Raw genomic sequence first — 25,841 nt, forward strand, 5'->3', positions numbered from 1 at the left:
TGTAAAATGTCTGCCACACTTTGCCCAGAAGTAAGGAGTGGTTTTTCTTTGTTTGTTTTGTTTTTTCAAAAAGAAACACTGGAAGTATGTTTAAGTGTGGCTATGACCAGGTTCGAGGAAGCCAACTTGAAGAAGCTCTGGTTCTGAGGCTTCAATGAAAAGTAAGTATTAAGAGAATATATTCAACTCCATCCAGTGGGGGCGGGGCTGTCTCTGGCTCTAGCCTGCTCTAGGGCTTTTCCTCCTACTGAGCTGCTTTGTCTGTTTTTAATAGGAGGGATGGGTCTAGTCTTACTGTAACTTGATGCACTGTGTTTGGTTCATATCCCTGGGACACCTGCCTTTTTTCTTAAGGGAAACAGAAGAGGAATGGTTCTGGGGGAAGGGAGAGGGACTGAGCAGAAAAGAGGGAGAGAAAACTGAGGTGGAAATGTAATATATAAGAGAATTAAAAAAAATGGGAGCTAGAGAGAGAGACAGAGAGAGAGACAGAGAGAGAGAGAGAGAGAGAGAGAGAGAGAGAGAGAGAGAGAGAGAGAGAGAACACATATTAGGGGAAGCTGGGCATGTTGGAACATGCCTTTGTTCCAGCCTTTGGGTGGGCAGATCTCTGTGAGTTTGAGGCCAGCCTGGTCTACAAAGTGAATTTAAGGGCAGCCAGGGTGACTCAGAGAAACCTTGTCTCAAAAAAAAAATAGTTGGTAGCAGGGGGCAGGGAATAAAGGGTGGATATTGAGGGGCTGGAGAGATGGCTGGTTGTGAAGAGCTCTTGCCACTCTGGCTCTAGATCTGAGCTAGATTCCCAGCACCTACACTGGGAGGTTCACAATCACCTGTAACATCAGTTCCAGGAGATCCAATGCCCTCCTCTGGTCCACAGCACTGCATACACATGGTGTGTATTCACAGTGGGTAAGCAGACACACACATGCATACATATAAAAAGTAAAATAAAATGAAATAAAAATTAAAAAATATATTAAAATACATCTAAGCCATACACGGTGGTGGATGTCTGCAATCCCAGTAATTTGGAGGCTGAGGTAGGAGGGTTATGCGTTCAAGGCCAGTCTGGGCTTTATAATAGTTCTAGTCCAGCTTTGGCTACACAGAATCTCTGCCTCAGAAAATAAAAAAATCTAAATATTTAACGACAACAAAAAATTCATGAGTCCATAATGACATTAAACAAATACCATTAGGGTGGGGAGTGAATCAGAAACTCCTTAGAAAAGAATGCCAGTTAATGAATGTATAAGGGGAAGAGAGCTAGAAATAGAAAAATCATCGGTTGAGAGTCTCCTTGGGAAAAACTGAGTCAAGTGGAAATCAGCAGCACATGCAGAAACAGTGGGTAAGGATGGCTGGGTGACAGGACACAGAGAGACGGCAGACAACACCATTGCTAAATGCCACCATGGCCTCACGAAGGATGAGACACACATGCCAGGTGACTCCTGGTGTGACATGCTAGTCTCCTCCAAAAGGAAAACACCTGAACATGAGGGAAAGACAACACAGCACCTTCATACATTCTGGAAATGGGAGGTACATTCCAGAAAAAGATTTGCCTAGACTTCTAAAAACCTCAGTGTCACGAGAGACAAGGAAAAAAGAAAAAGACTGAAGACTGGAAGACAGGAGAGACCTAGTGACTACAGTCTGTAGGTTATCTTTGATTGGGCTCTAGATCTGGAAAATAAAAACAGCTTCCCCAAGGATAACTCAGGAAATCTGAAGTTAGGAAATGGTATCAGATTAACTGTCATCCCAGAGTGGATAATTGTATTATACTTATAGAGGCAAATGTCCTCGCCCTTGAGGGACATATTCTTAAGTAATTGGTGTGAAGTTTTGGTTTTGGGTTTTTTGTTTCTTTTTAGGGGACAGGGTCTCCTGTAATCCAGAGTAACCTCAAACTCTTTATGTATCTAGAGATGGCCTTGAACTCTGCCTGATTCTGCTTTTGCCCCCAGATGCTGAGATTACAGGATGTGCCTCTCTGCCTGGCATAGTGTAAAGTATAAGACAGCCTCACTAATCTGTCACGTGCTCTAGGGAAAAGAAGGGAATAAAGGAAATGTGACAGAGAAGGGCCGGTGAATAGGGCACAATGTTTCACTTGAAGGGTGAAGACCATTACAGTATCAAAATTATTTCTACAATGAAAGCAACAAGTCTGAGCTGGGTGTTGTAAACTCGACCCAAGCTAGAGTCCCGTGGGAAGAGGAAACCTTAAGTGAGGAATGGCCTTGATCACACTGGCCAGTGGGCAGGTCAGTAGGAAATTTTCCTGGTTGATGATTGATGTGTGGGGCCTAGCCCACTCTGGGTAGTACCAACCCTTAGCAAGTGATTGTGGGTTGTACAAGAAAGCAAGCTGAGGGCTGGTGAGATCGTTCAGTGGATAGAGGTACTAACAACTTAAAGTCAATCCCTTGGGTCCACAAGGAGAAAGAGAGTTGACTCCTTCAAAGATTCCTTCAAAGACACACAGAGAGAGAGAGAGAGAGAGAGAGAGAGAGAGAGAGAGAGAGAGAGAGAGAGAATGTATTAGAAACTGTAAAAAGAATGGAAACTGAGCAAGCCATGGAGAATAAGACAGGAAGCAGCTTCCCTCCATGGTCCCTGCCTTTGCACCTGCTTCCTGCTTGAGCTCCTGCCCTGACTCTCTGAAATGATGGATTGTAAAGTGTCAAATGGAATAAACTTTCCTTTCCAAGTTGGTTATGGTCAGGGTTTTCTCACAGCAGCAGAAGATAAAATAGCACCAAGTCCAATGGAAATCTCAGTGACCACTGCTGCTTCACCAGGTTCCAGCAGGTGGATGTCACAGATCACCGTTCTCCAGCAGCCTTTGACTTTTGTCTTTGATGATTCTCACTATGCATTATGGGAGTTTCCTTATGCCTTTTTTTCTTTGGGACATTTTGTATGGGCTTTGTAAAGGATATGAATGTATACAATAGCAGTCTTGCTAAACAAAGTAAATCTTTGGAAACAAATCTCTGCCACACACATGTGAACCCACATAGCATGGTAACTCTGCCTACTCCTGCACAATAACCCCCTTTGTGTCCCTGTTTGCACCAAGAATAGAGAAGCTGTAGAGTCGTTAACTGAAAGCTGGTGCCAGAAACTCTTACATACACCTGGTCCTAAGGATGAAAGCGTACGATGGAGAGAAGCAATGGGCCCAGGCTCACAGGATGAGTGGCAAGACCTGATACGCCTCACAAGAAGCAGATTCTGCTAAAGTTACACTGGCTTGATCCTTGTCTGACATATACAGGAGCATACATTGAAGGAATTAGGATGGTACGGCACAATGGAGACAGAGGAAGATGTCAGGACATTCCCTTTGGGGATCTTAGGAGGAGAACAGGCCCACATTGTAAGACCAAGGCACACAGGAACACAATTAGGAAATGGCTCAATGCTTGTGCTTCCTGGTACAAACACTGCATCATGCCCCTGGAGGAATGAAAATTGGTCTCATGGGTTTGTTTCACAAGACTAGATGTGGTACTTCCAGACCATAAAGGCTGAGACCTTGCAGAAGGAGGTGGGAAGGGCATGTGGCAGGGTTGCTGAACCTTAAAGAACCAGTAAAGTTGATGACCTCATTCATTCTGGATGTTAAAAAAAAAAATAAGGCTAAAATAGGTTAAAAACAATCTGTGAAAAGTTCATATATTTCTTGTTATCATTAAGCCTGCTTCCAAGATCGCTAATGGCTGAGCTATTATGCAATCATAGACTAAAAACAGTGTGTCCTGTTGTTCAATAACCACCAGCTACCCTGATTCGCACCAGGTAATGTCAGTCTCTTTCCCTCACCAACTCCACACCTCTTCTTTGGGACCTGAATCCTGCTGGAGCCAGACTTCAGCAGAAACCTTCTTTCAGACAATCACATGTGGACAGATAAAACCAGCATCAAGTAAAAGATTAAAAGAAATCAAGGGGGGAAAAACCTAATAGATTGGGATACAGACAAAAATCTAAATAAAATGTCACTACATTAAAAGCAGAAATAAGGGGCAGGGAGATGGCAAAAATGAACACACATGCTTTAGGAGATTGCTGTGAGAACTGAGATAAATGATATGTAATATTCACCAGGGTATAAAGGGCTGTATTTGTATTAGGGACCATGATTGTGTTAGCTTGGAGAAGAATATAATATGGAGAGCCAAGACAATGTAAAGTTAATCAGATTTCTCCAAAAACAGACGATGTTGGAGGAGACCATGAATGTGGGAAGCAGGTTAACAAGTAGAGACAGAACACTGAAACACTATTAGAACAAAAGACAAAGGAGAGTGGAGCTCCCACTGTGGAGAGACATTTCTGTAAGAGCTCCAGGTTCTGTAAGGCGGTGTGGTGGCTCCTCATCTGATTAAGCCTAGAAGCTTCCAGAAGGAAGCAGTTTGAATAATGATGAAAGACCACACCTCCCCCAGACCTGTTCTGGGCCCTGCTTCTGCCCTGTGGAGGGCAGGCAGGTCCTGTGTAGAACAGTAAAGTACAGAGATAAAAATTTGTTTTCTTTCTTGGGCCACCCGAGCTTGACTGACACCTAGATTTTCTGGTGAGCACTCCATGCCAAACTGCAAAGTGCATACAAACTGCTCAGTATTTCTATGATTCCTCTCAGTGCATCTCCCGGATTATAATTTCACTATTGAGGGAGGACTCCATCGGGGTAATATCTGGGTTATGTTCAGCATAGTGTACCACACAAAAGAAAGTGCCTTAAAGGCTTTTGTGTGGTGATAATGACTTCAATGTCAACAATGAACCTGTCCCAAAAAACACTGAGTGTGTAACCATTGGTGGCCTGTCTTGCCCTTTCTGTATATTCCTAGAAAGAATCAAACCCTGTTGCCTTGGCAACTCTCTTTAGAGACCTGATAAATGGAGTATTTACCCAGCTTGGGGAGGGGGAAGACTAAACAAATGTTCAGGCTTTCCCCATCCCTATGGCTTTGGGGGCTTTGGACTCCTCTACTTCTTAGGAAACATTGCCTTCTCATCCCCGCCTACTGAACGTAGCTCCCTTCAATCGACTTGTTCAATCCTTCTTAATCGAAGAAAACAAGTGGCCATGTGATGCTGACAAGTGAGGAAAAGAGTTTCTTTAGAGAGGCCTGAGGAGAAAGATGAACAGAGCAGTTTGTTCCAGAAGGCCTGGCTGGCTGCACTACGCCTAGGTCTTCTCACCAGTGCCAGACACTCACTGGCAAGGACTGCCCCACAGTGCTGTGCACCAGGGCCTGGATGTTCCGGCTCTTCTCCCTCACCCTTTTGGCCAGGGCCTGTACGTCTGTGAGGTTATCTGGATGGGATAGGAGACATTGGAGTTAAAAGGCTGGGCTATGAAATGGTTCTTCCTGCCACTCCAGGGTTCTGACAGGACAAACATTTGGTCCCTCAGTGCTGGATAGTTTTATGTCAACTTGACACAAGCCAGAATCATTTGGCAAAAGGGAACTTCTAGTTCGAAAATGCCCCTACTAGACCAGCTGTAGGCAAGCCTGTGGTGCATTTTCTTGATTGATTGATTGATTGATTGATTGATTGATTGATGGGCCCAGTTCACAGTGGGCGGGGCCACCCCTGGGCTGGTGGTCCTGAGTGCCATAAGAAAGCAGCCGGGCAAGCCATGGGGAATAGCAGTTAAGTTGCACTTGCCCATGGCTTCTGCTTCGGTTCCTGCCCTAACTTCCCTCTGTGATAGACTTATACACTGTAAAATGAAATAAACCCTTCCTTCCCCAAGTTGCTTTTGGTCATGGTGTCTTATCGTGACAATAGGATACCCTAAGATACCTTTCTCTGACAAGGCACCCTGAGACTCAGAAAAATGGCAGCTCTTCTAAACCACCCCACCACTCCCATCCTCCTGATCACCATCCAGCATAAAAATGAAGACCACGGTGTCAATTTCCTTGAGGGATGGCAGGATGGAAGTCAGGAAGTCATCCTGGGAGAAGGTGAACTGGGGTCCCTGGGACAGAAAAAAATAAGAGAGTTCCTTCCCACTGGGCAGTGGTGGTGCACACCTTTAATCCCAGCACTTGAGAGGTGAAGGCAGGCAGATTTCTGAGTTCAAGGCCAGCCTGGACTACAGAGTGAGTTCCAGGACAGCCAGGGCTATACAGAGAAACCCTGTCTCAAAAAACCAAAAAAAGAAAAAAAAAAGATTTAAAAACAAGAGAGTTCCTTCTATCAGGACACTCAAGAGTAGAGACTTGAAGATTAAAGGGGACCTTAGGGGACATCTAATACAGCCCTTTTGGTTTCAGTTGAAAAGAGTTAGGATTCAAAATGGTAGCATTTTGCCAAAGGCTATGTAGCAGGTTAGTGGACTAAAGCCAGGCAAACCCAGAGCCTTCCACACTCCACTGCTTCAGATCTCCTTGTCCTCTGACCAGTCCCTTCCTGGGACTGAGGATCCTCTCATGGTCCCCCACCTCCAGGCCCCACTCCCCTACTGCCCTCTGCACACTCGTGAATTTTACAACTTACCATGTCCTATCCTCTTCCAACCTGGTTGGTGAGCTCATCCTTCTAGTTAAACATGTCACTGTCATCACAGATAAGAAAGCCACGGATATCTTGGAAATCTGGGAAATTTAAGATCAGAGAGAAAGGAATGGTGGACTTTAGAAGAAAGGAAGGCTCTAGACTTCAAGGGCTGTGATGATGTCAGAACATGGGATATGGGGTGAGTGATAATCTATGAGAGACTATTATAAGCACTGGAATGGGAACCGAGAGATCAAGGACCCACATGGAATTTGATGCTTCAAAGGAAAGAAATGCTCAATGGAAGCACCTACTTATGTGGGAAAGATAGACACTGGGGAACTCAGGAGTCTGCAGGAAAATGTTTTAATAGTGAATCAATTGGCTGGGGTACTTGGAATCAGGAGCACATCAGGACTCAGGACTCACCAGCACCAAACGTGTGGATGCACCCTACTCTGTCCATAATGGCGATGATACCGAGGGTCTGCCAAGTGCACACGGCCTTTCTTCTCCAGGCTGAGAATGAGCCAGAAGCCAGTCCATGATCACCATGAAAAGAGGTGGCAGAGGAACACAGGAGTAAACAACCAAGGCCTTCCAACATGTGGCCCATCTCAGTCCTGCCATGTTAACACACCTCTCGATGTCTCCTACATACACACAGCCACATACCTGATGCCAGCCTGTTTCATCAGGGTGACAGTTTTGGAGCTTTGACTGTAGGTCACCTGATGAGCCTGCTCAAATGTCCTCAGGTTTCCAGAAGGCATCTAGAAGACAATTCATTTGCTCCCAGAGAGGGCCTGGTGCTTCCCCAAAACCACCTAGTACTCCTATCCTAGGACACAATTGGAATTTGTCTCTATTTTAAAAATAGTCACAATGCCTATTTAAAAAAAAAGTTTTACTAGTTCCTCCTAGAGGGAAATGGGGGAAGAAAGAGGGAGAAAGATACCCAGACTGCCTTTCATAAGAGCTGAAAGGGTTCTATGTTAAAATGGCTTCAGTGAGGGGGAAAAGGCAAAAAGATGTTGGGTCTGAGCATCCTAGAAGATAGGCTGGAACCCCCAGTCAGGGGAGGAAGTCACGGCAGGGTGAGTTCTAGCCTGCATGACCTGGGCCATCCTCAAGTCAAAGGACTCTTGAAAGCTTGCCTCTGGAATCTGAGACTGCCATCTCTTCCTACATGTTACCTCTGCTTGGATCTGATCCTCCACTTGTCTGTTTCCTCCTTACCTTTGAGAGGACACAACACCCTGGTACACGGTCATATGGGCTGCTAGTAGCAGGTTTCCAGCAGAATCTTGTTGGCACTTCCACCTTTCATTCAGGACAAGCTGCTGAGCCCCTCCGGCTAAGGAGGCAAGACACTAGGAGGAATTGGTAAAAAGAGGACAACCCAGGACTCTACCAGTTCACCAGTTCATGACCCCCTGAGCATGGAGTGGTATTGGTGATCCTTGGGTGTGGAATGTGATTGGTGATTCCTAGGCATGGGTGCACTTGGTGGGCCCCACTAGATGTTCACTGTGGTTAATGATCCCTGAACACGTGTTTTACTGGTGGCCTTGACTATGTTACTAGAGTGTGCTTAACTGAAAGGAGAAGAGAAAGAAAGGGCCACCCCTGGCCACCTCCATGGTGCATTCAAGACTCTCTAGGAGGAAGCCAGTGACTAGGTCTCTTCTCAGTTGGGTCAAGGGTTTTCAGAGAATCCTCTTCTTTCTAAGAACCTTCTCTGCCATGTTTTATGGTAGTTATCATGCTTTATACAGACACTTGAAGCAGACACGAAATGGTGCAGATTTATAGCACAGCATGTCAAACAAAGATTCCAGCAAAGAGAATAGCATGACCAGTGATTAAAAACAGAAGACTGAGGCCTGGAGAGATGGCTCAGTGGTTAGCAGTGCTTTACTGCTCTGGCACAGGATCTGCACCCCCTTCTAGCCTCTATGGACATGTGAACTCACATGCAACACGTACACATACTCACCTAAAAATAATTTTTAAATAAACTTTTGAAGAAACAAACATGCAAACCTGAAAGCCAACCAATAGAGTGAGGAGGAAGGAGACAGGAAACAAAAACAAGCTATATATATACTACAGAGTTTCCCTTCCTCTCTCACATGAAGATCAAGAGGAAGGTGACAATGGTAGGCCGAAGGCAAAAGTTTTGGGTAGGGAAGAAGTAGGGATAGATGGTTCTAGTGAGATGTGTGCAGAGGACCCAGAGGAGAATAAAAGAACAGGAATTCCCAGGCTAAGAAGGTCTGTAGTGGTGTGGAGAGGATATCAAAAGGCACAGGAGTGAGCCTCTATCACTGTTCTTAAAACCCTAGTCAGTGTTTGAATCTGTAAAAGAGACTGACCTAGCCATGGTTAGTCAAGGCTGTCCATGCATAGAAGGCCAAAGAGCTGCTCTAAACAAGACAGTTTGAGATCACACAAGTGCTTCCTAGTTGCTGATGTGAGAAACAGGGTTGAAGTAAAGATCAAAGAAAAGCATCCCAAGGTGAGAAAGTAAAAGAGAAAACAGGACTTCACTGAAAATGCCTTGGGGATTTAAGTAAGATAAGCAGAGGCTTGAGATCAAAGGTTCCCAGGATGTGACAAGCAGTTCCCATATGCTTCCAGAGTTGTGTAGAGAAAGGAGTCTGGCCCTACCCCATGGCAGGATTGAGGATGAAAACTTCCTGTTTCTCCTGCATCTTCCGCATCTGCTCTGCCACTTGCCAGAATGTTGATCTCCAGTCTTCAGTGGGGTCATTTCTGAGGTCTAGACAAAGACAGAGTAAAAGGATTATCTGTCAGAATGTGAAGAAAAGGCCTCAGCTAGTAGTTAGGATCAGTGAGAGAGTAGGATTAGAGGTCAACTATATCCCAGAAAAATATGCTTTGGAGCATATGGGGTGGTGTGTCCCCAAACTCCAAGCATGGGGTTAATAATACCTTCAGAAGAGAAAGCCCACATCTAAGCTAGCATCCGAGCTTAATGTTCTAGCTGGAAGCCAAACATCAAAACTATTCTAGCATTGCATGAATTGGGAGGCAGAGGCAGAGAGATCTCTGAGTTTGAAACCAACCTGGTCTACAGAGTGAGTTTCAGGACAGCAGGGCTACACAGAAAAACCCTGTCTCAAAAATATGAAGCAAAACCCTACCATCTTATAGTCCATCTTAGAGTCTTTTAAAACCCGCTTCTCATTCTTGGAAATACACCTGAAACTCTCCCCAAAGAATGGCTCCTTACTACCTGAGGGAAGCATGTTGGTCCCTAATGAGGTATTAGCTTTATACTATTAACTGCAGTGTCAGTTGGTGAATAATCTACAATAAATTCATCATATAAAGCAATGCGTTAATGAGACAAGAGAGCCAGTACAAGCTTACACACATAGCTACAAATTGTGGAATCCCAAAAACTGAGGATCTTCTGATGTAGGTGAGTTTGTGAATTGCTCAGTGTGGCAAGACTTCAAAGACTGAGCTAGCCACTCACACATCATCCCCAACTGTCCTTATCATCCCACCTCTGACAGGACTGCATCCCTTTTGAACTATTTATTTCATTTTTTATTTTATTTGCATGTGTGTGTGCATTGTGTGTATGTGTATATATATATATGCAGCTCCACATGCACTTGTGTGTGGAAGTCAGAAGCCAAACCCAGTTATATTCTCCAGTTGCTCTCCACCTTAGTTTTTGAGACAAAGCCACCCCTTAAACCTGGACTGACTGGGCAGCAAGCCCAGGAATCCTCCTGCCTCTGGTTCCACAGCTCATAGACTACAGGCACATGCCAACCCCTTCTTGAATAGTTTTTATAGGATATTTTATAGAAATAGTCTTATATAAAGCCTGAGACAGATAACTTTTACCTATTTCACACCTAAACATCTGAGGGGCCAAAAACTGCTGGAGAATAAGCCATGGTTTTGCTGAAACTGGGGGTGGGGGCAGGAGGGTCTGGTTGACCAGAGACTCTATGACCAAAGAAGGTAAAAGGAAATGATCTCTGGGATACCCAGTTGCAGGATCAAAACTGAGAGGACTTAGGGTAGGAGTCAGTTGGACAGGAGCACATTCGAAGTCACGACCATGCTGTCAGGTCAGCCAGCGGCTCTTTTTCACAGCTTAGGTCACCTAGCATGGGTCTTGAATATATGTGTTAAAGAGTCTGTAAGGCCAAAGAAGGCAGTTTAAACCAGATAAGGGGTGAAAGTACCAATCTGGCTTCATACATGAACTCAACCAACACAGACAGCAAAATGCCCAGTGTACCATCTAAACTCAAGGCAGGGTTTGTACACATGGATTAAATTTTAGTGTTTCAAGAACAAACTTTGCATATAGAATCTATTATAAAACACTCCCCTTGTGGGACAGAGAAGCATTGGGTCTCTGTTCAGCTACAGAATTCTGAAGGCTACACAATGAGAGACATAGAAGACGAGCTCTGTTTATAGGGTGGCCAGACTCCACAGTGATGTGAAGTGGAAAATTCTGGTTTCTTTGGAAAGTCAGTTATGTCAAATGATGTTCTCTTGGGGCACACAGGTGAAAGGATGTCTTGCTAAAGTAGACAGGTGACAGAATGTTTTCTTGAAGCAGACACATGAAGGACCCATGATGAAGGAATATAAATGTGACCCCACTGACATTCCGAGGAGCACTGAGCGTTGTTTTGATTGCTCAGCCTCACTATTCTTCCCTGAGGACAGGCATGTATTGGTTTTTCATACATAATATTGTCGAGCTCAGCTTGTGGTGATGCCACCATTGAGAGAAACTCACCAGAACTTCCTGTGGCTTCTTACTGCTTCTGCAGACCTGCATTGGGCCAGTTAGCCAGCCTTGCAGTTTCTCTCTCTCTTTTCTTCTTTCTCCTCCTCTTCCTCCTCCTCCTCTTCTTCTTCCTCCTCCTCCTCCTCTCCCTCCTCCTTCTCCTCCTCCTCTTCCTCCTCCTCCTCTTCTTCTTCTCCTTCTAGATTTATTTACTTATTAAATTTTATTATGTACCCAGTATTCTGCCTGCATGTATGCCTACATACCAGAAGAGGACATCAGACCTCATTACAGATGGTTGTGAGCCACCATGTGGTTGCTAGGAATTAAACTCAGGACCTCTGGAAGAGCAGTTAGTGCCCTTAAAAACTGAGGCACCAAGCCACTCTCCAGCCCTTAGCAGTTTCTTCAGGACTGAACTACAGCTGCTGGTTCATGTGTGGTGTCTGCCTGCCAAGAAGTCTGGGCTGCAGCTGCGGGTTTCTATTTGGTGTTTGTTACAGGCCTGAACTGCTGCCCAAGAAGATTGAGCTCACTCCCAAAGAACTATTGCTAAACAGATCCACATCCCCCATATCCTAGTAACTTTTCTCTTCCATTACCTCTGGTGTGTAGTCGGCAAGAGGAGAGGTTAAACATTTATTAAAATAGGCTGCAAAAGCAGTTAAGAGCACTGACTGCTCTTCGAGAAGTCCTGAGTTCAAATCCCTGCAACCACATGGTAGTTCACAACCATCTATAATGAGATCTGATGCCCTCTTATGGGGTGTCTGAAGACAGCTACAGTGTACTTACATATAATAAGTAATAAATAAATAAATAAACAAACAAACAAACCTTTGGGCCAGAGCAAGCAGGGGCCAGAGCAAGAGGAAGAAGGAAAGGGAAAAATAGGCTGCAAAACATTTATACCTACAATAATGAGGTATAAAGACCAAGCAGCAAGAAGAGCTTCACACAGATAAAGCTGGAAAAAATAAAGCAAAAAAATGGAGGATAGCATTGAGGTGTAACACAAAGTACAGAAGAAGTATACATGCATCCACACCAATAAATATAAATAAACAAATAGAAAGTGGAGACAGGGCTGGCAAATCTTTCTTACTCAGGAATGTCAAGAGGTATGTGTTATATGACTTCTCCAGGAGACGGGGCTTAATCATGCTAGGCCCACACCTCCAATAGGAGTTAGATTTATAGGACACTTGTGGAAGCAAAGTATGAACACAGGGAAATAGTAACGTCAGATAGAGAGATGCAGCATGCACGCTCTACAAAGGGCTTGACACTAGTGTCACAAATTGATAGCATGTCCCTCTTGATGTGCTGGAATAAGATGAGCGGGCCACTGCTGTGTCTTCTCCATTCCTACCAGCCCCAAACATAGAACCTCAGTCTAAACATAAAGAGAACATCACAGAGGCGCAAATATAGGGATTTCATTTTTTTTTTTTTTTTTTTGGTGTACTGATAGAACACTTGCTTATGACTCAGAGGACTCTGGGTTGTGCTCTACATTGAATCCTGAACACTGGTGGGAAAATATGAGATACTAGTGAAGGCTGGAGTTAAGTGTAAATGTACTAATGTTTTCATTTTATTGAGAGAGGGTTTACACAGCTGTTCAAACTGGCTTTGAAATTGCAATGTAGCCAAGGATGCCCTTTGATTCTGAAGCCTCCACCTCCCAATTTAGTCTCATGGTTTTGACAAGTATACTGAAGTTATTTATATACACTGTGAAGAGTGGGGCTGGGGAGATGGCTCACTGGTTAGAGCACTGGCTGCTCTTGCAGAGGACTTGAGCTGAGTGCACAATGACTGGCCTTACCTTGAAGTACTGATTGTGATGTCATATGGAGATACATATTCTGAAGACAGAGACTCTTCAGTTGAGAGGCTTGAGTGACGGAGCCAGTGGGGGGCCGGCTATCCCACTGCTGGACCATGTCAGCCTTATTGTACTTAGTTTTTTGGTTTGTGGCATCTGGGTGTTGTTTTCTAGGTATTGGAGCCACACACAGGTGGCAGTAAAGACAGAGGTATGTGATAGCCACTCTCTTTTAAAACCCACTTCTCTCTGTGCTGAACCCCTATAGGTTTGTATAAATGCTTAGCCTCTGGGCCATCTGAGGGAACAAGCAGAGGGTAGATGGACTTGAGACAATACCCATAAATGTTTTCCTCTTAATTCATGTCAAGAAGCTTTAGGCTGGGCATAGTGGGGCACATCTTTGATATCAGCACTTGGGAGGCAGAGGCAGGAGGATCTCTGAGTTCAAAGTAATCCTGATCTACATAGTGAGGTCCAGATAGCAAGGATTGCTGTCTCAAAAAGCCAAGAAGAGAACAGGAAGAGAAAGTAGAAAAAAGAACAGGAAAGGAAGAAGTAGGAAGAGGAGAAATAGAGGAGGGCAGGAGGAGGTTGAGGTGGTGCTAGTAGTAGCTTTAGGATCCTATTATCAACACACTGAGGAAGAATGTTTGAGATATTGAAGAAGTGCTTCCAGGAGCTGGAGCTGAAGTGAGACATTCAGACTGACACGCATAGAACCTTTGTAGAAAGAATGTGATATGAGTTAGGAGAGGCATGGATCTTGTTGATCGCATGGGAGGCAAAAGACTAAGTGAGTTCCTTTTGTAAAGGAAGATTTATACTCATATGACAAGAAAAAAAGGTCTTGGAATGTTAATTGCAAGTGACAACTTTGTGGGTGGGAATTTTTACTTCTGACAAAGAGGAATCATTTGCAGACATGGTGCACATAGCTAATGTTAGTAGGTCATGCCTCTTTTCTGCATTTCCTCTCCTGTGAGTAGACCATGAGTGTCTGCCTCCCCCAAAGTGCCACCATCTTGCCCAGACTTGACACGCCCACCTTTTTTATTTTAGTCGTTCCAGTGAGTGTATGATATTGTGTTGTGGTTCCTGTGCATTCCCCCATGACTAGAAACGCTGAACAACTTCTCACATTTACTATCCACTTGGAAATTCTTGTGTAAACTGCCTATTCTAGTCATCTGTGCACTTTTGTGTGTGCATCTGCATGCGTGTGTATGTGCATGCGTGTGTGAATGTATGGATGCATTTGGCATCGTTCACATGTAGAGGTCAGGGGACAATTTTGTGGAAGCGCTTCTCTTCTCTTATCTCTATGTGTGGGTTCTGAACTCATGTCAGCAGGCTTGCCCAGCCAGTGTCTTTACCTGCTGAGTTACATCACTTGATCCTCTTAGTATATTCTTAACGGTTGGGTTGTTACTACTTTACGTTATATTTGAAAGACCTCATTGGATATTACAAGCAGGAGTTCTCTGTTAGGTTTAGATATTACATAGCATGTAGAAATCCTTTTCTTTCCTGTTTACATCTAAGATTCATATCAAATTACTTTCTGTGGATGATGTGAGGTAGGAATTGAAGTCCTCCCCAAATTCTAGATGGCTATTTAGTCTCTCTAGTAGAGTGGAAGGGTAAGATGAGTGAGCTGCTTAGACACAAATACAAACCTGACACACACCACACGCAGACACTCACACACAAATAAATAAAATTAATATATCCTGAGGAAAATCAAAATAATTAAAACAAATATATCCATGAATTGAAGACTCATTTCTTAGCATATCAATTACCTTTCATCTGAAATATAAATATCATGTACACCATACACACTTACACACACACACACACACACACACACACACACACACACACACACTCAGAATCCAGAAGAGGTTGTCAAACCCTTGGATGTGAAGTCACAAGTGATCGGTGATTGGGAGCTGCCTGACATGGATGCTGGGGACTGAACTCAAGACTTCTGCAACAGCAAAATGTGCTCATAACCACAGAGCCATCTCTCTAGCTCTATTTGCATTTTCTTAATTTCACTCAGTAACATTTGGCTTTCAGTATACAGAGTTTTTAATATATTTTATTTGTGTATGACAATGAGAGAAAGATGCAGAAAAGGGAGTGGAAGGCAGGGAAAGAGTGTGGGAGGGAGGAATAGTGGAAGGGAGAAGAGAGAGAGAGAGAGAGAGAGAGAGAGAGAGAGAGAGAGAGAGGGTCGGAGGTAGAGAGAATTGCAGTGTGTTTGCAGTGCATTAGTGTAGAGCCCAGGGATAGCACTCAGGTGGTGAGGCTTAACATCAATGTCCATTGAAGCATCTAGCTGGCCCCAATATGTAGTTTTAAATACAGAGAGTTTTAAAGCTATAGCTGTGTGTGTGTGTGTGTGTGTGTGTGTGTGTGTGTGTGTGTGTGTGTGTCTTAGTGGGGAATCAATTCAGGTCATTGCTCATGCTAGGCAAAGCACTCTACCACTGAGCTCTGGTCCATTTTTCCTTGATTTTTATTAAAGATAATTTCAGACAAATCAAAGGTACACAGAATTGGTAATGCGCCTAGCATGTGCAAGGCCCTATGACCTATTCTCAATATTAGGGAAGAAAAGTTGGTCTGATGACTCCTCACTGACCTGTCACTCTGTTTCAACCCTTATTGCATTATCTTGAAGCAAACCACAGAGAATTTCATGACAAATATTTTAGTACATACAGTTTGAGATCCTGCCTCCACTCTGCAATGGAAAAAAAGTAAAAGAAAAATGTATTAATCATAATATCATTATTACACCTAAAATTTAACAACAAAATTTGAACAGTTCCTTAATGCCTCAAATACACAGTGTTTAAATTTCAATAGTCATTCAGTGACATGAATTATTATTTAGTTGCACTCAAGATCACACGTTGAGATTGAACACCATGTTTCTTGACTCTCCTCTAGTCTACAGATTCTCTTTTTTCCCCTTCTATTTGTTCCATTTATGTATTGCAGAAAAGGATCATTGCTCTGGGTTTTGCAGCCAACATTTTGTTGATCAAGTACCCATGCTGGGTAGCCATGGATATATATGGCCAGCTCTAGTTGGACTTAGTGGATTACCAAAAAAACAAATAAAACATGAGATTGGAAGGTGGACATTTGTGGGGGGTGTGGGAAAAGCTGGAAGGGGAGGAGAGTATTATTATATTTTATTGTATACATGCATACAATTTTAATTAGGAAAAATTATAATGCCCCCTTCATGTGATTTGACATATTCTGCTTCCTCTTGTACTTCCTGTGAGTTGGGTCTTACCCAAAACGCTTATAGAAACACATTTGCCAGGGAAGCAGTGTTGGGAAGTATAACCTTTAAGAGAGATTAACTCTGCTCTTTCTAGACTGGGTAAGGTCTTGCAGGCATGGTTGCTCACTCCCCTTCCCTTCTGGAGCTTTCATTACTGTATCTCCTGTTTCTTGGCTCTATTTTACCTCTCTCATCTACACACCATTCTTCAGACCTGTCTCACAATTGTCTGTAACTCTAGTTCCAGAAATTCAACTTTTTCACACAGGCATACATGCAAGCAAAACAGCCATGCATATAAAATAAAAATAAAATGAAAACTTAAAAAGAGTATATATTTAAAAGAAGAATGAGAAATTTATGTGGGCTATTTGAATAATTCTGAAGCACGAGTTTGCATCAGTATATTGGTTGAAGGGCTGTCACCGGGCAGATATTCTGTTGGGACAATCTTGACTATAAGGTTGCAGTTTTAGAGACATTAAAGATAAACCTGTAGACTCTGTGTACATACTGAGGCATACAATACACATTTGATTCATGAAGAACAGTAGTTCTCAACCTTCCTAGTGCTGTGACCCTTTAATACAGTTTTTTACACACTGTGGTGACCCCCAACCATAAAATTATTTTCATTGCTACTTAATAACTGTAATTTTGCTACTGTTATGAATCAGAATGTAAATAAACTGTTTTCTGATGGTCTTAGGTGACCGCTTTAAATGGTCCTTCAACCCCCAAAAGAGTCATGACCCACAGGTTCAGAACCACTGATGTAGAAGGACTCTCTTGTGGTGCATGTGATCTTTGAAACTGTATTTATCTCCAGCATCAGGAATGACTGCTCTCCTTGACTCTGATGTTGAGTGTAAAAAGACCAATTTTATCTCTGTATCTGCATCTCCTCACAGCGTCAATGTGTCCTCTGAGCATGTGGCACTGTATGAATCTTGATTTTTTTTAATGAGGTCTTTTTATGGGACATTTCTTTGTGCCAACACTGTTACCAACCTATTTTTTTTTTAAACAGTCTGACAGTGAAGTGAGTTTCAAAGTAGCCTCTGAGTTTTTACTGTTGCTTTTCAGTGTTTTTCTTACAGGGAGTCTCTCTCTCTCTCTCTCTTGGAGTCTCTCTCTCTCTCTCTCTTGGACTCTCTCTCTCTCTCTCTCTCTCTCTCTCTCTCTCTCTCTCTCTCTCTCTCTCTCTCTTTCTCTCTTTCTTTCTAATTAATTCAACCAGAACCAGTAGAATTAAAAAAACTTCTTTAAGATCCTATACATAACAACTCAAAAAACATAGGCTCAGGAGCCTTTGAATCCATGTTCTAAAGAAAGCAGGGGAAAGTGGGGATTTGTATGGGCAAACAGTTCTGGCTGTGCAGTGCTGGGGAACAGGATCCATATGACCAACAGAAGATAAAAGAAAAGAATCTACACATCTGATAAAATGTCCATAAAACAGGAGCTGAAGGGCTAGAGAGATGGCTCAGAGGTTAAGAACACTGACTGCTCTTCCAGAGGTCCTGAGTTTAATTCCCAGCAACCACATGATGGCTCACAACCATCTATAATGAGATCTGATGCCATTTTCTGGTGTGTCTGTAAACAGGTATAGTGTATTCATGTACATAAAATAAATAGATAAATTTTTTTCTGTTTTCCTTTCCTTTTAAAATAATTTTGTTTTGTTTTTTAATTCATTGTTTAGTCTTCTTTTACAATCCAGACTTTATACGCCTCCCGTTTGTCCTCCAACTGTTCCACATCTCACAACAGCTACAGTTTTCTCATATACATAAAATAAATTAATAAATCTTTTTTTAAAAAAGCCAAGAGCCGAATACTTATAGATATGTGTCCCAAGTCTCTAGTTGTCTGGCCTGTTTTTGTCTCATACATCCACAGTACAGGGTGGAGGTGACCAAGCTCCCTAAGCAGCAACATTGGAAGAGAAGAGGCTCCATCACTAGCTTCTGGGGTTCCATTTTGAAAACTGTTCAACTTAGCTTTTATTGTAACCTGACTTTTCACAGAGGATAAACTCTACATTTTAAAAACATGCTGCGTTCTATCCAGTATCTGTATGTATTTCACCGTGCAGGTGTTTCCAGATTACTTATGTCTGTGATATTTGTAGATCATGTGAAGATACATATGCAGAAGGATCGTTGGTAGACATATTAACTGAGATTTCAACACCAGTTTTCTTTTGCTTTGTATCTTAATGGTTCTGTCATGAACATATATTATTAAATAATGCATGATTAAGCAAGCATAAAGTAAGTTAAAAACTATCAAATCACCACTAGATGTATTTATAGCTCTGTGGTTCACTGGGTCACTAAACCATGGACTTACTCACCAAATGCTCCAGAATTGTCATCCAGGCTCTTTAGATATTGATGCCCTGATGCAAAAGGAAGGAGTACCTATTTTTTTTATTTTAATGGTGACAAATGTCATTAATAATACCCTTAAACTGACTGAGGGCATCGCTGCAAAGTTCCAGGAGTTTACCACTTTCTGGGAAGACCTTACAGGATAGAATTGAACTCCTAACACCAAGCATCCACTGGTTCTCACCTTCTCAGCCCCATCTCCCACAGCTCAGCAAAAGTGCATCTGAAAATTGTAGCAGGGATCCAGACCTTAGCACAACTCACTCCATGATGCAAGTGCCATTCAGGTTGTAAAACTCAGCACCTAGACAGTACTACCTGCCAAAACTAAAACAAAGGCCTAAGCCATCAAAGTCCATAGTTCTTGGAGTCTCAAAACATACTAGCCTCACGTTTTGGTTTCTGTTTCTGGCTAATTGTTCCTGCTAACTGAAGTATGTCAACCCAGAACATGGGTTTTGTGCTTAAAAGGTCACCCTGAAGAAGGCTTGGGGCTACACTGGGATCCCGAACATTCATTGTAGTTGCCAAGTGGCTAATAAAGACTTCTGTTGGCTTAAAGCCATGTCTATCCAGTCTTCTATGGTGAATGCCCCACCACAAAAATTACAATATGCCATTTTCAGTGATGTCTTACTTGCTTATAATGGGTTTTTTTTGTCCAGAAATCAGCTGATTGTCTGAGCTCTAGCACAAATGGAAATTTATGGAGTAATTCTTCCATTCTGTTTAAGGAAATTAATCAAGGTCTTCTGTGTTCTCTGATGCATTTCTATTACATTTACCACATTTAGAAAATTGTGTGTGTGTGTGTGTGTGTGTGTGTGTGTGTGTGTGTACAGGTGTGCACATGTCATGGGACATAGAGAAGTAGAAAACAACCTGCAAGAGTCAGTTCTTTCCATTTACCCTTGAAGGTCATAGGAGTTGAATGTAGGATGCCAAGGCTTGGTAACTGTCACCTTTACCCACTGAGCAGTTTTGCTGCTTCCCACATGGTATCTTAGCTGTTTAGGTGGCTGCTTTCCTTACTAATGCATGTCTCTAGAGTACAGGGTTCATATTTATCTTTAGTCTCAGTATGCCATATAATAATCTAGAACTTAGATTTAAAAAACACTTTAATAACGTGTATGAGTGTGTGCATGCATGCACAAATGCCATAGTGTGCATGTGGAGGTAAATGGGAGAACTTGTGGAAACCCTTTCACTTCTTTTACTAGGTGAGCTCCAGAGATGGAACCCAGGTCCTCAGGCCTGGTGTCAAGCACCTTTGCCTACATCTCACTGCTTCTTTATTATATTTAATAAATTATTCACAAATAAATTAGTAACTAATGATATGATTGTAGAAGACAGCTGAGTTAATACCTGATATAAAACATATCAATATCCCATGGGTAAGATGAGATGTATTGTCAGTAAAATCTCCAATCTATAACATAAATCTAATTTTCTTGTTTCTTTTTTTGTGTGTTTTTCTCTAGGCTTCATCGCAACATATTTGTCAACAGATCAAGAAACTCACAGGTCAGAATGACTATCCCTTATTGTTAGCTCAAGACTGATGTCAGATCAGCTGTGTTTCTGCTTTAAGACACAGCATGTGGAAGAAAGTTGAAAAAGAGGGTGTGACTAGAGTAGAGCCATCTTTCTAACATCTTCACTTCCAAAGTCATGCAAACAGCCCCATAACTCCTCCATGGTCCCTTTCCCCATGCTTCTGTGTCCTGTATGTTTTCATGGAAAGCCCAAAGTATGGGAAAGAAACTCAGTGGGTCAGGAGAATGGACAAAGAATAACTACCAGGAGTTTGACAAGGGAGGTCTGTTACCTTTATTCTTCTACTATGGATTCAGGGTAGACATCTTTAAAGAAAAAGATGTATCAGATCTCTGTGTCTCCCACTGCTATGTTCCCATCCCCATGCTTCTAATGGGGGTACTTCTGTTCCATGATGAAGACAGCAGAGCTTATGGACTTTTAAAACGTTGATAGCTGTGCCAGGCCATTAATTAGCTTCATGACAGGCATGACTGTTAAATGAAGGGGTTCTGATAGATGATATCAGTAGTTACTATACTAAATAGTTTCTTAACTCCTGTTACCAGTTTCACAATTGGAAGACTCCAGAAAGAATTTTATAGTAAGTGATCTGACAAGGTAAGAGTCTGTCTTCAGACTGTCCTACTGACTGTTTCACGTCAACTTGGTACAAGCTACCATCATTTTGGAAGATTACTCCTTCCAGATTGCCCTGTGGGCAAGCCTGTGGTGCATTGCCTTAACCGATGATTGATGTGGGAATGCCCAGCTCACTGTGGGTGGTGCCACCCCAGGCTGGTGGACACAGGTGATATAAGAAGGCAGAGTGAGAAAGACATGAAAGCAAGCCAGTAAGCAGAGCCTCTGTGTCAGCTCCAGCCTCATGATGCCTGCCCTGAGTTCCTACCCTGACTTCCCTCCTCAACGGAGTATGAAATTGAAAATTGAAAGATGAAACAAACTCTTTAACCCCAAGCATTTTATGGTCATGGTGTTTCATCACAACAATAAAAACAATAAAAACCCTAACTAAGACATCACCTTCATTGTAAGTGCCCAAAGTGTAAAATACCTGGTACTTTTACTTCCTTTACTATGGTAGCAATTGTCTTGTTCCTAAATTAACTTTCTATTCTTACTGGTTAGCTTTCTGATACTTTGTCATCACTTCAGTTCCACTGACCTACCCTACTGTGTCCAGTATTTCAGGACTTCCTATGGGCCGGAACCAGGGCTATATATTATGGTCAATAGACAAGAGCCTTGAACGGATCATCCAACATATGGAAAATGCAAGGTAAAGAAAAAGAGTTTCTGGGTAGGGGGTAGAGAAATATTTAAAATAAATGAAAGGAAGGAAGGAAGGAAGAAGAGTAAAGGGGGGGGGAAAGGAAAATATTGTGTCGTAAAGAACTATTTTTTGAGACTTATTTGTATTTTATGTGTATGAGTATTTTGCATGCATGTATGTCTCTGCACCACATGCATGCCTGGTGCCCACAGAGGCCAGAATAGGGTATGCAATCCTCTGGTACTGGAGTTCCTGATGTTTGTGAACCACCATGTGGGTGCTGAGAATCAAACCTGTATCTTCTGGAAGAGCAATCACTGCTTTTAACTACTGACCCATCTCTCTAAACCCCAAAGCAGTGAGGTTGGGTTTTTTTTCTTTTAAATTAAAAATAAACTTACTTTTTCCTTTTTTGTTCTGTAAAAATCTTTTTCTTTTTTTATTGGCTATTATATTTACATTTCAGATTTTATCCCCTTACCCCATTCCTCCCACCACCAAGGAACACCCTATCCCATCCCCCCTCCTCCTGCCTCCACAAGGGTGTGTGCCCCCACCTACCCCCCACTCCCACCTCCCTACCCTCAAATTCCTCCCCACTAGGTGTTCAGCCTTCCTGAGACCAAAAATCTCCTCTCCCACCCATGCCAATCAAGGCCATCCTCCCCTAGGTATACAGCTGGAGTCATGGGTCCCTCCCTATGTGTTCCCTATGTGTTCCCAGACTGGTGGTTTAGACCCTGGGGAGCTCTGGTTGGTTGGCACTGTTGCTCTCCTCTTGGGGCCTCCAACTCTTTCAGCTCCTTCAGTCCTCTAACTTCTCCATTGGGAACCCTCACTTATTTGTTTTTAAATTTTTGTTTTCTTTTTTCTTTTCTTTTTTTTTTTTCTTTTTTTGGTACATGTGTGCAATTGTGTGCCATATGTATGTGAAGGTCAAAGAGCAAGTCAGTGTTACTAGTTCTTTTCTAACATGCAGATCTTAGGGACTGAACTGAACTCAAGTCATCCAGCTTAATGGCAAGTTTAATGTGTGTGTGTGTGTGTGTGTGTGTGTGTGTGTGTGTGTGTGTGTGTCTGTGTGTGTAAAACTTAGGTGTCATTCCTTGGATCTGCTCACCTTCTTTGTGAAATAAAGTCTCTCAGTCAGACTCACATTAGCCTTGATTGTCCAGTGAGCTCCAAGGATGTGCTTGTCTCTGCTTCTCAGACACTGGGCACCATGTGCTTTTATTATCGTGTGTGCTCTAGGGATAGGTTGCAGCTTCTTTATTTGTATGGCATGCACGTCACTGATTCATCTCCCTCACTTCTGGTAGAGGGATTCTTTACAGAAATAACTGATGCTTGTGAACGCAACCTCTTTTCTACCCTCACCTCCCTCAGACCAAAAATATTTTATACTTGAAATGACCACTTCTTTTTTTTTCTGTCCTAATTTTCCCACTACTGATTACAAAGAAAACAAACAAACAAAAAAATTCTCTTTGTTTTTCAGCTCAACACTTACAGAATTGAATTTATCAGAATCCCATGATATGTCTTCTTCCTCCATCTCTGACACTGTGGCTGAGGAGATTGTCCCATTTACTGTGAAAATGGGAAACCTTCTACTGACTACAGTATATGCTCTGAGTCCTCCAACAACAGCTCAATCCTGTCTTATATTTCAATCTTCTCTGAGCTGACACCCAAGGTACCATGTTCAGCCAAAGACAGCATAAAGGTCACTCCGATGGCATTGCATCAGGTTATGGATGCAATGGGCATGATCCAAGATTCACAGTCAGAGGTAGCAGACTCTGCATGGAAAATAAAAGATAAGACTAACTTATCACAGCCACCCTACCAAGCTGAAACAGTGAGTATACCTCCCAAGTCATCAAATCCAGTAATTGCATCACTAAAAGCAGCAAGTCCTGAGCATCAAATGAGGGACTCAAGACCAAATCCAATGCCAGGTAACTCAAAAGTAAGTCCTGTAGTATTGTTTCACAACATGGATTCTAGGAGGCTGATTAATGAAAGTGTCATAGAATCAGCAAGACTAGCCCCAAAGCCACAATGCCAAGTCATGCAGAGCAGGTAGATACATTGCATAAGGATCAAGCTGTAGAACCAACAAAGACAAGTCCAGAGCCACATCATACAGTCTTCAAAGCTAGGGAAAGGATTCCGCAGCCTCAGCATAAAGTCATGGACTCAGGGTCACAGAATCAAGCCACAAAACAGATCAGGTTTACTCCTAGGCCACTTCAACGTCTATGGCCACCACCTAAAGTCCTGGATTCATCAAGGATGATTCCAGAATATTCAAAGAAATCCATGAGTGCTCTAAAGATAAACTCAGTGGTACAGGAGTCACCCATGGGAGTGATCACACCACTACTAGCTGGTTTGACTGCACAGTCAGTGGCTCAAACCAAAGAATCTCTAGAGTTGCCTTCTGTGTCCAAGGTTCAAGTCAGAGACTCCATTGGGATGACACCACGTCAAGGCACAGAGTATGTGTCATTGACTCCAAAACTGCCTCATCAGGTCATGGACCCTTTGGAGTTCACCCCACGGCACCAAGACTTAGAGTGTTCAGAGGTGAGCCCAAGACAAAGTCACAAAATGACAGAACCTATGGGGTTGACATCTGATACCTGGCCACAAAAGAATCCTACAGAGATGACACCATCACATCATCAAATAACAGAATCTATGACAACAGCCACAGGGGCACTAGATCAAGGGACAGTACCTATAGGGATGAGCCAACAACATCAACTTATAAAAATAAAAAGAGATGGACTGCTGACCCCAATGGTGGTATCTACAGATTTGACCCCAGAACAACATCAGCAAAGCATGCAGTCTGAGGAATTAACCACCACACCACAATTACAGACTCAGAAACCTGTCCCATTTTTGAGTTGACCACACAGCCAGAGACACAAGGGATAAAGCCAGAATTGATAGTACAAGAGTCCCCGTTTCAAGATGTAAAATATGTCACAGGGAATCAAGTACCAAGCTTTGAGACAAAATGTCTTATAAAGTAGGAGCTGAGCCACAGGCACCAATGGTGGAAACAATGAAGTTGGCTCCTGGGAGGCACTTAGCAAATATAGATCGTTCTGAGTTGATCAGAAGACCACAGACCCAAGGCATAGCATGTTCTGAATTGATCGAAGGACAGCTTTCGGGACATATGAAACCTGTGGAGAAGAGCACAGTCTCAAAGCAAGAAGCTCTGACATCTGTGGAATTAACACCAGGGGCAATTTTGGGAGGAGGAAAATAGACAAAGTTAAAATCAAAGTCAGAGCTAGAGCATGTCAGATCGATGCTGTCAACCCCAGGGATGCAAGCAGGAGACAGGAAACTTGAGCTGCCTCTAGGCACCAGCTTGACGGGTTTAAAACACAGTTACTACTTTCAAAGCCAAAAGTAGAAGATAGGAAATCTGTGACCTTAACTGTAGAAGAATGTCTCAAGAGGATAAAATCTACCGTGGTATCCCCAAGTAGTTCCCTGAGAGGAGATATGAAGTCTGTCAAGTTGATTCCAGGTCCAAGAATTCAAGATGTGAAAATTAAGGGGTTGGCCCATGGTACCCATGTTCAAGATGTAAATGCCATGGACTTGAAACCTGAACCAAAGAAGCAAGGGGAGAGTCCTGTGACTTTTATACCAAGGATGTTGTTTCAAGAAAAGTCTATGGAGGTGTTTCAAGGACCTCAACTGCAAAGTATAAAACCCAAGGGACTGACTTCACAGCCACAAACGCAAGACAGGAAACCTGTGATCTCGCCATGTTGGAAACAGCAAAGTCTAAAACCTCCAACTGTAGCCAAAACACAAGGGATCTGAGGAGTAAAATTTGTAGATTTCACCTCAACACAACAAGGGTCTCAAGGGATGGCATCCAGGGACTTAACTCTTAAGTCTACACAGGATGACCAGATAACTGTTAAGTCACTAGAGTGAAAAGGTGGGATTTTTGACCAACAGAAAAAATAGCTTGAATCAGAAAATACATTGCCCATGGAGTCAGATCAAGAACCCAAACTTGCAGATATGAAACCCATAGAGATCAACACTCAGTTACCATTCAAAAATGCAACCTCATGTGAATTGGCTCCTGAGCC

At 42.8% G+C, this 25,841-nt stretch overlaps 1 pseudogene; it reads right to left on the minus strand.

Annotated features, from left to right (window-relative positions):
• Window positions 1-5,087: 5,087 nt before the first annotated feature.
• LOC117710375 (glucokinase regulatory protein-like) lies at window positions 5,088-13,278 on the minus strand (annotated as a pseudogene).
• Between the last annotated feature and the right edge of the window lie 12,563 nt (window positions 13,279-25,841).

Source organism: Arvicanthis niloticus, chromosome 6 (assembly GCF_011762505.2).
Source record: "Arvicanthis niloticus isolate mArvNil1 chromosome 6, mArvNil1.pat.X, whole genome shotgun sequence".
Taxonomy (NCBI): Eukaryota; Metazoa; Chordata; class Mammalia; order Rodentia; family Muridae; genus Arvicanthis; species Arvicanthis niloticus.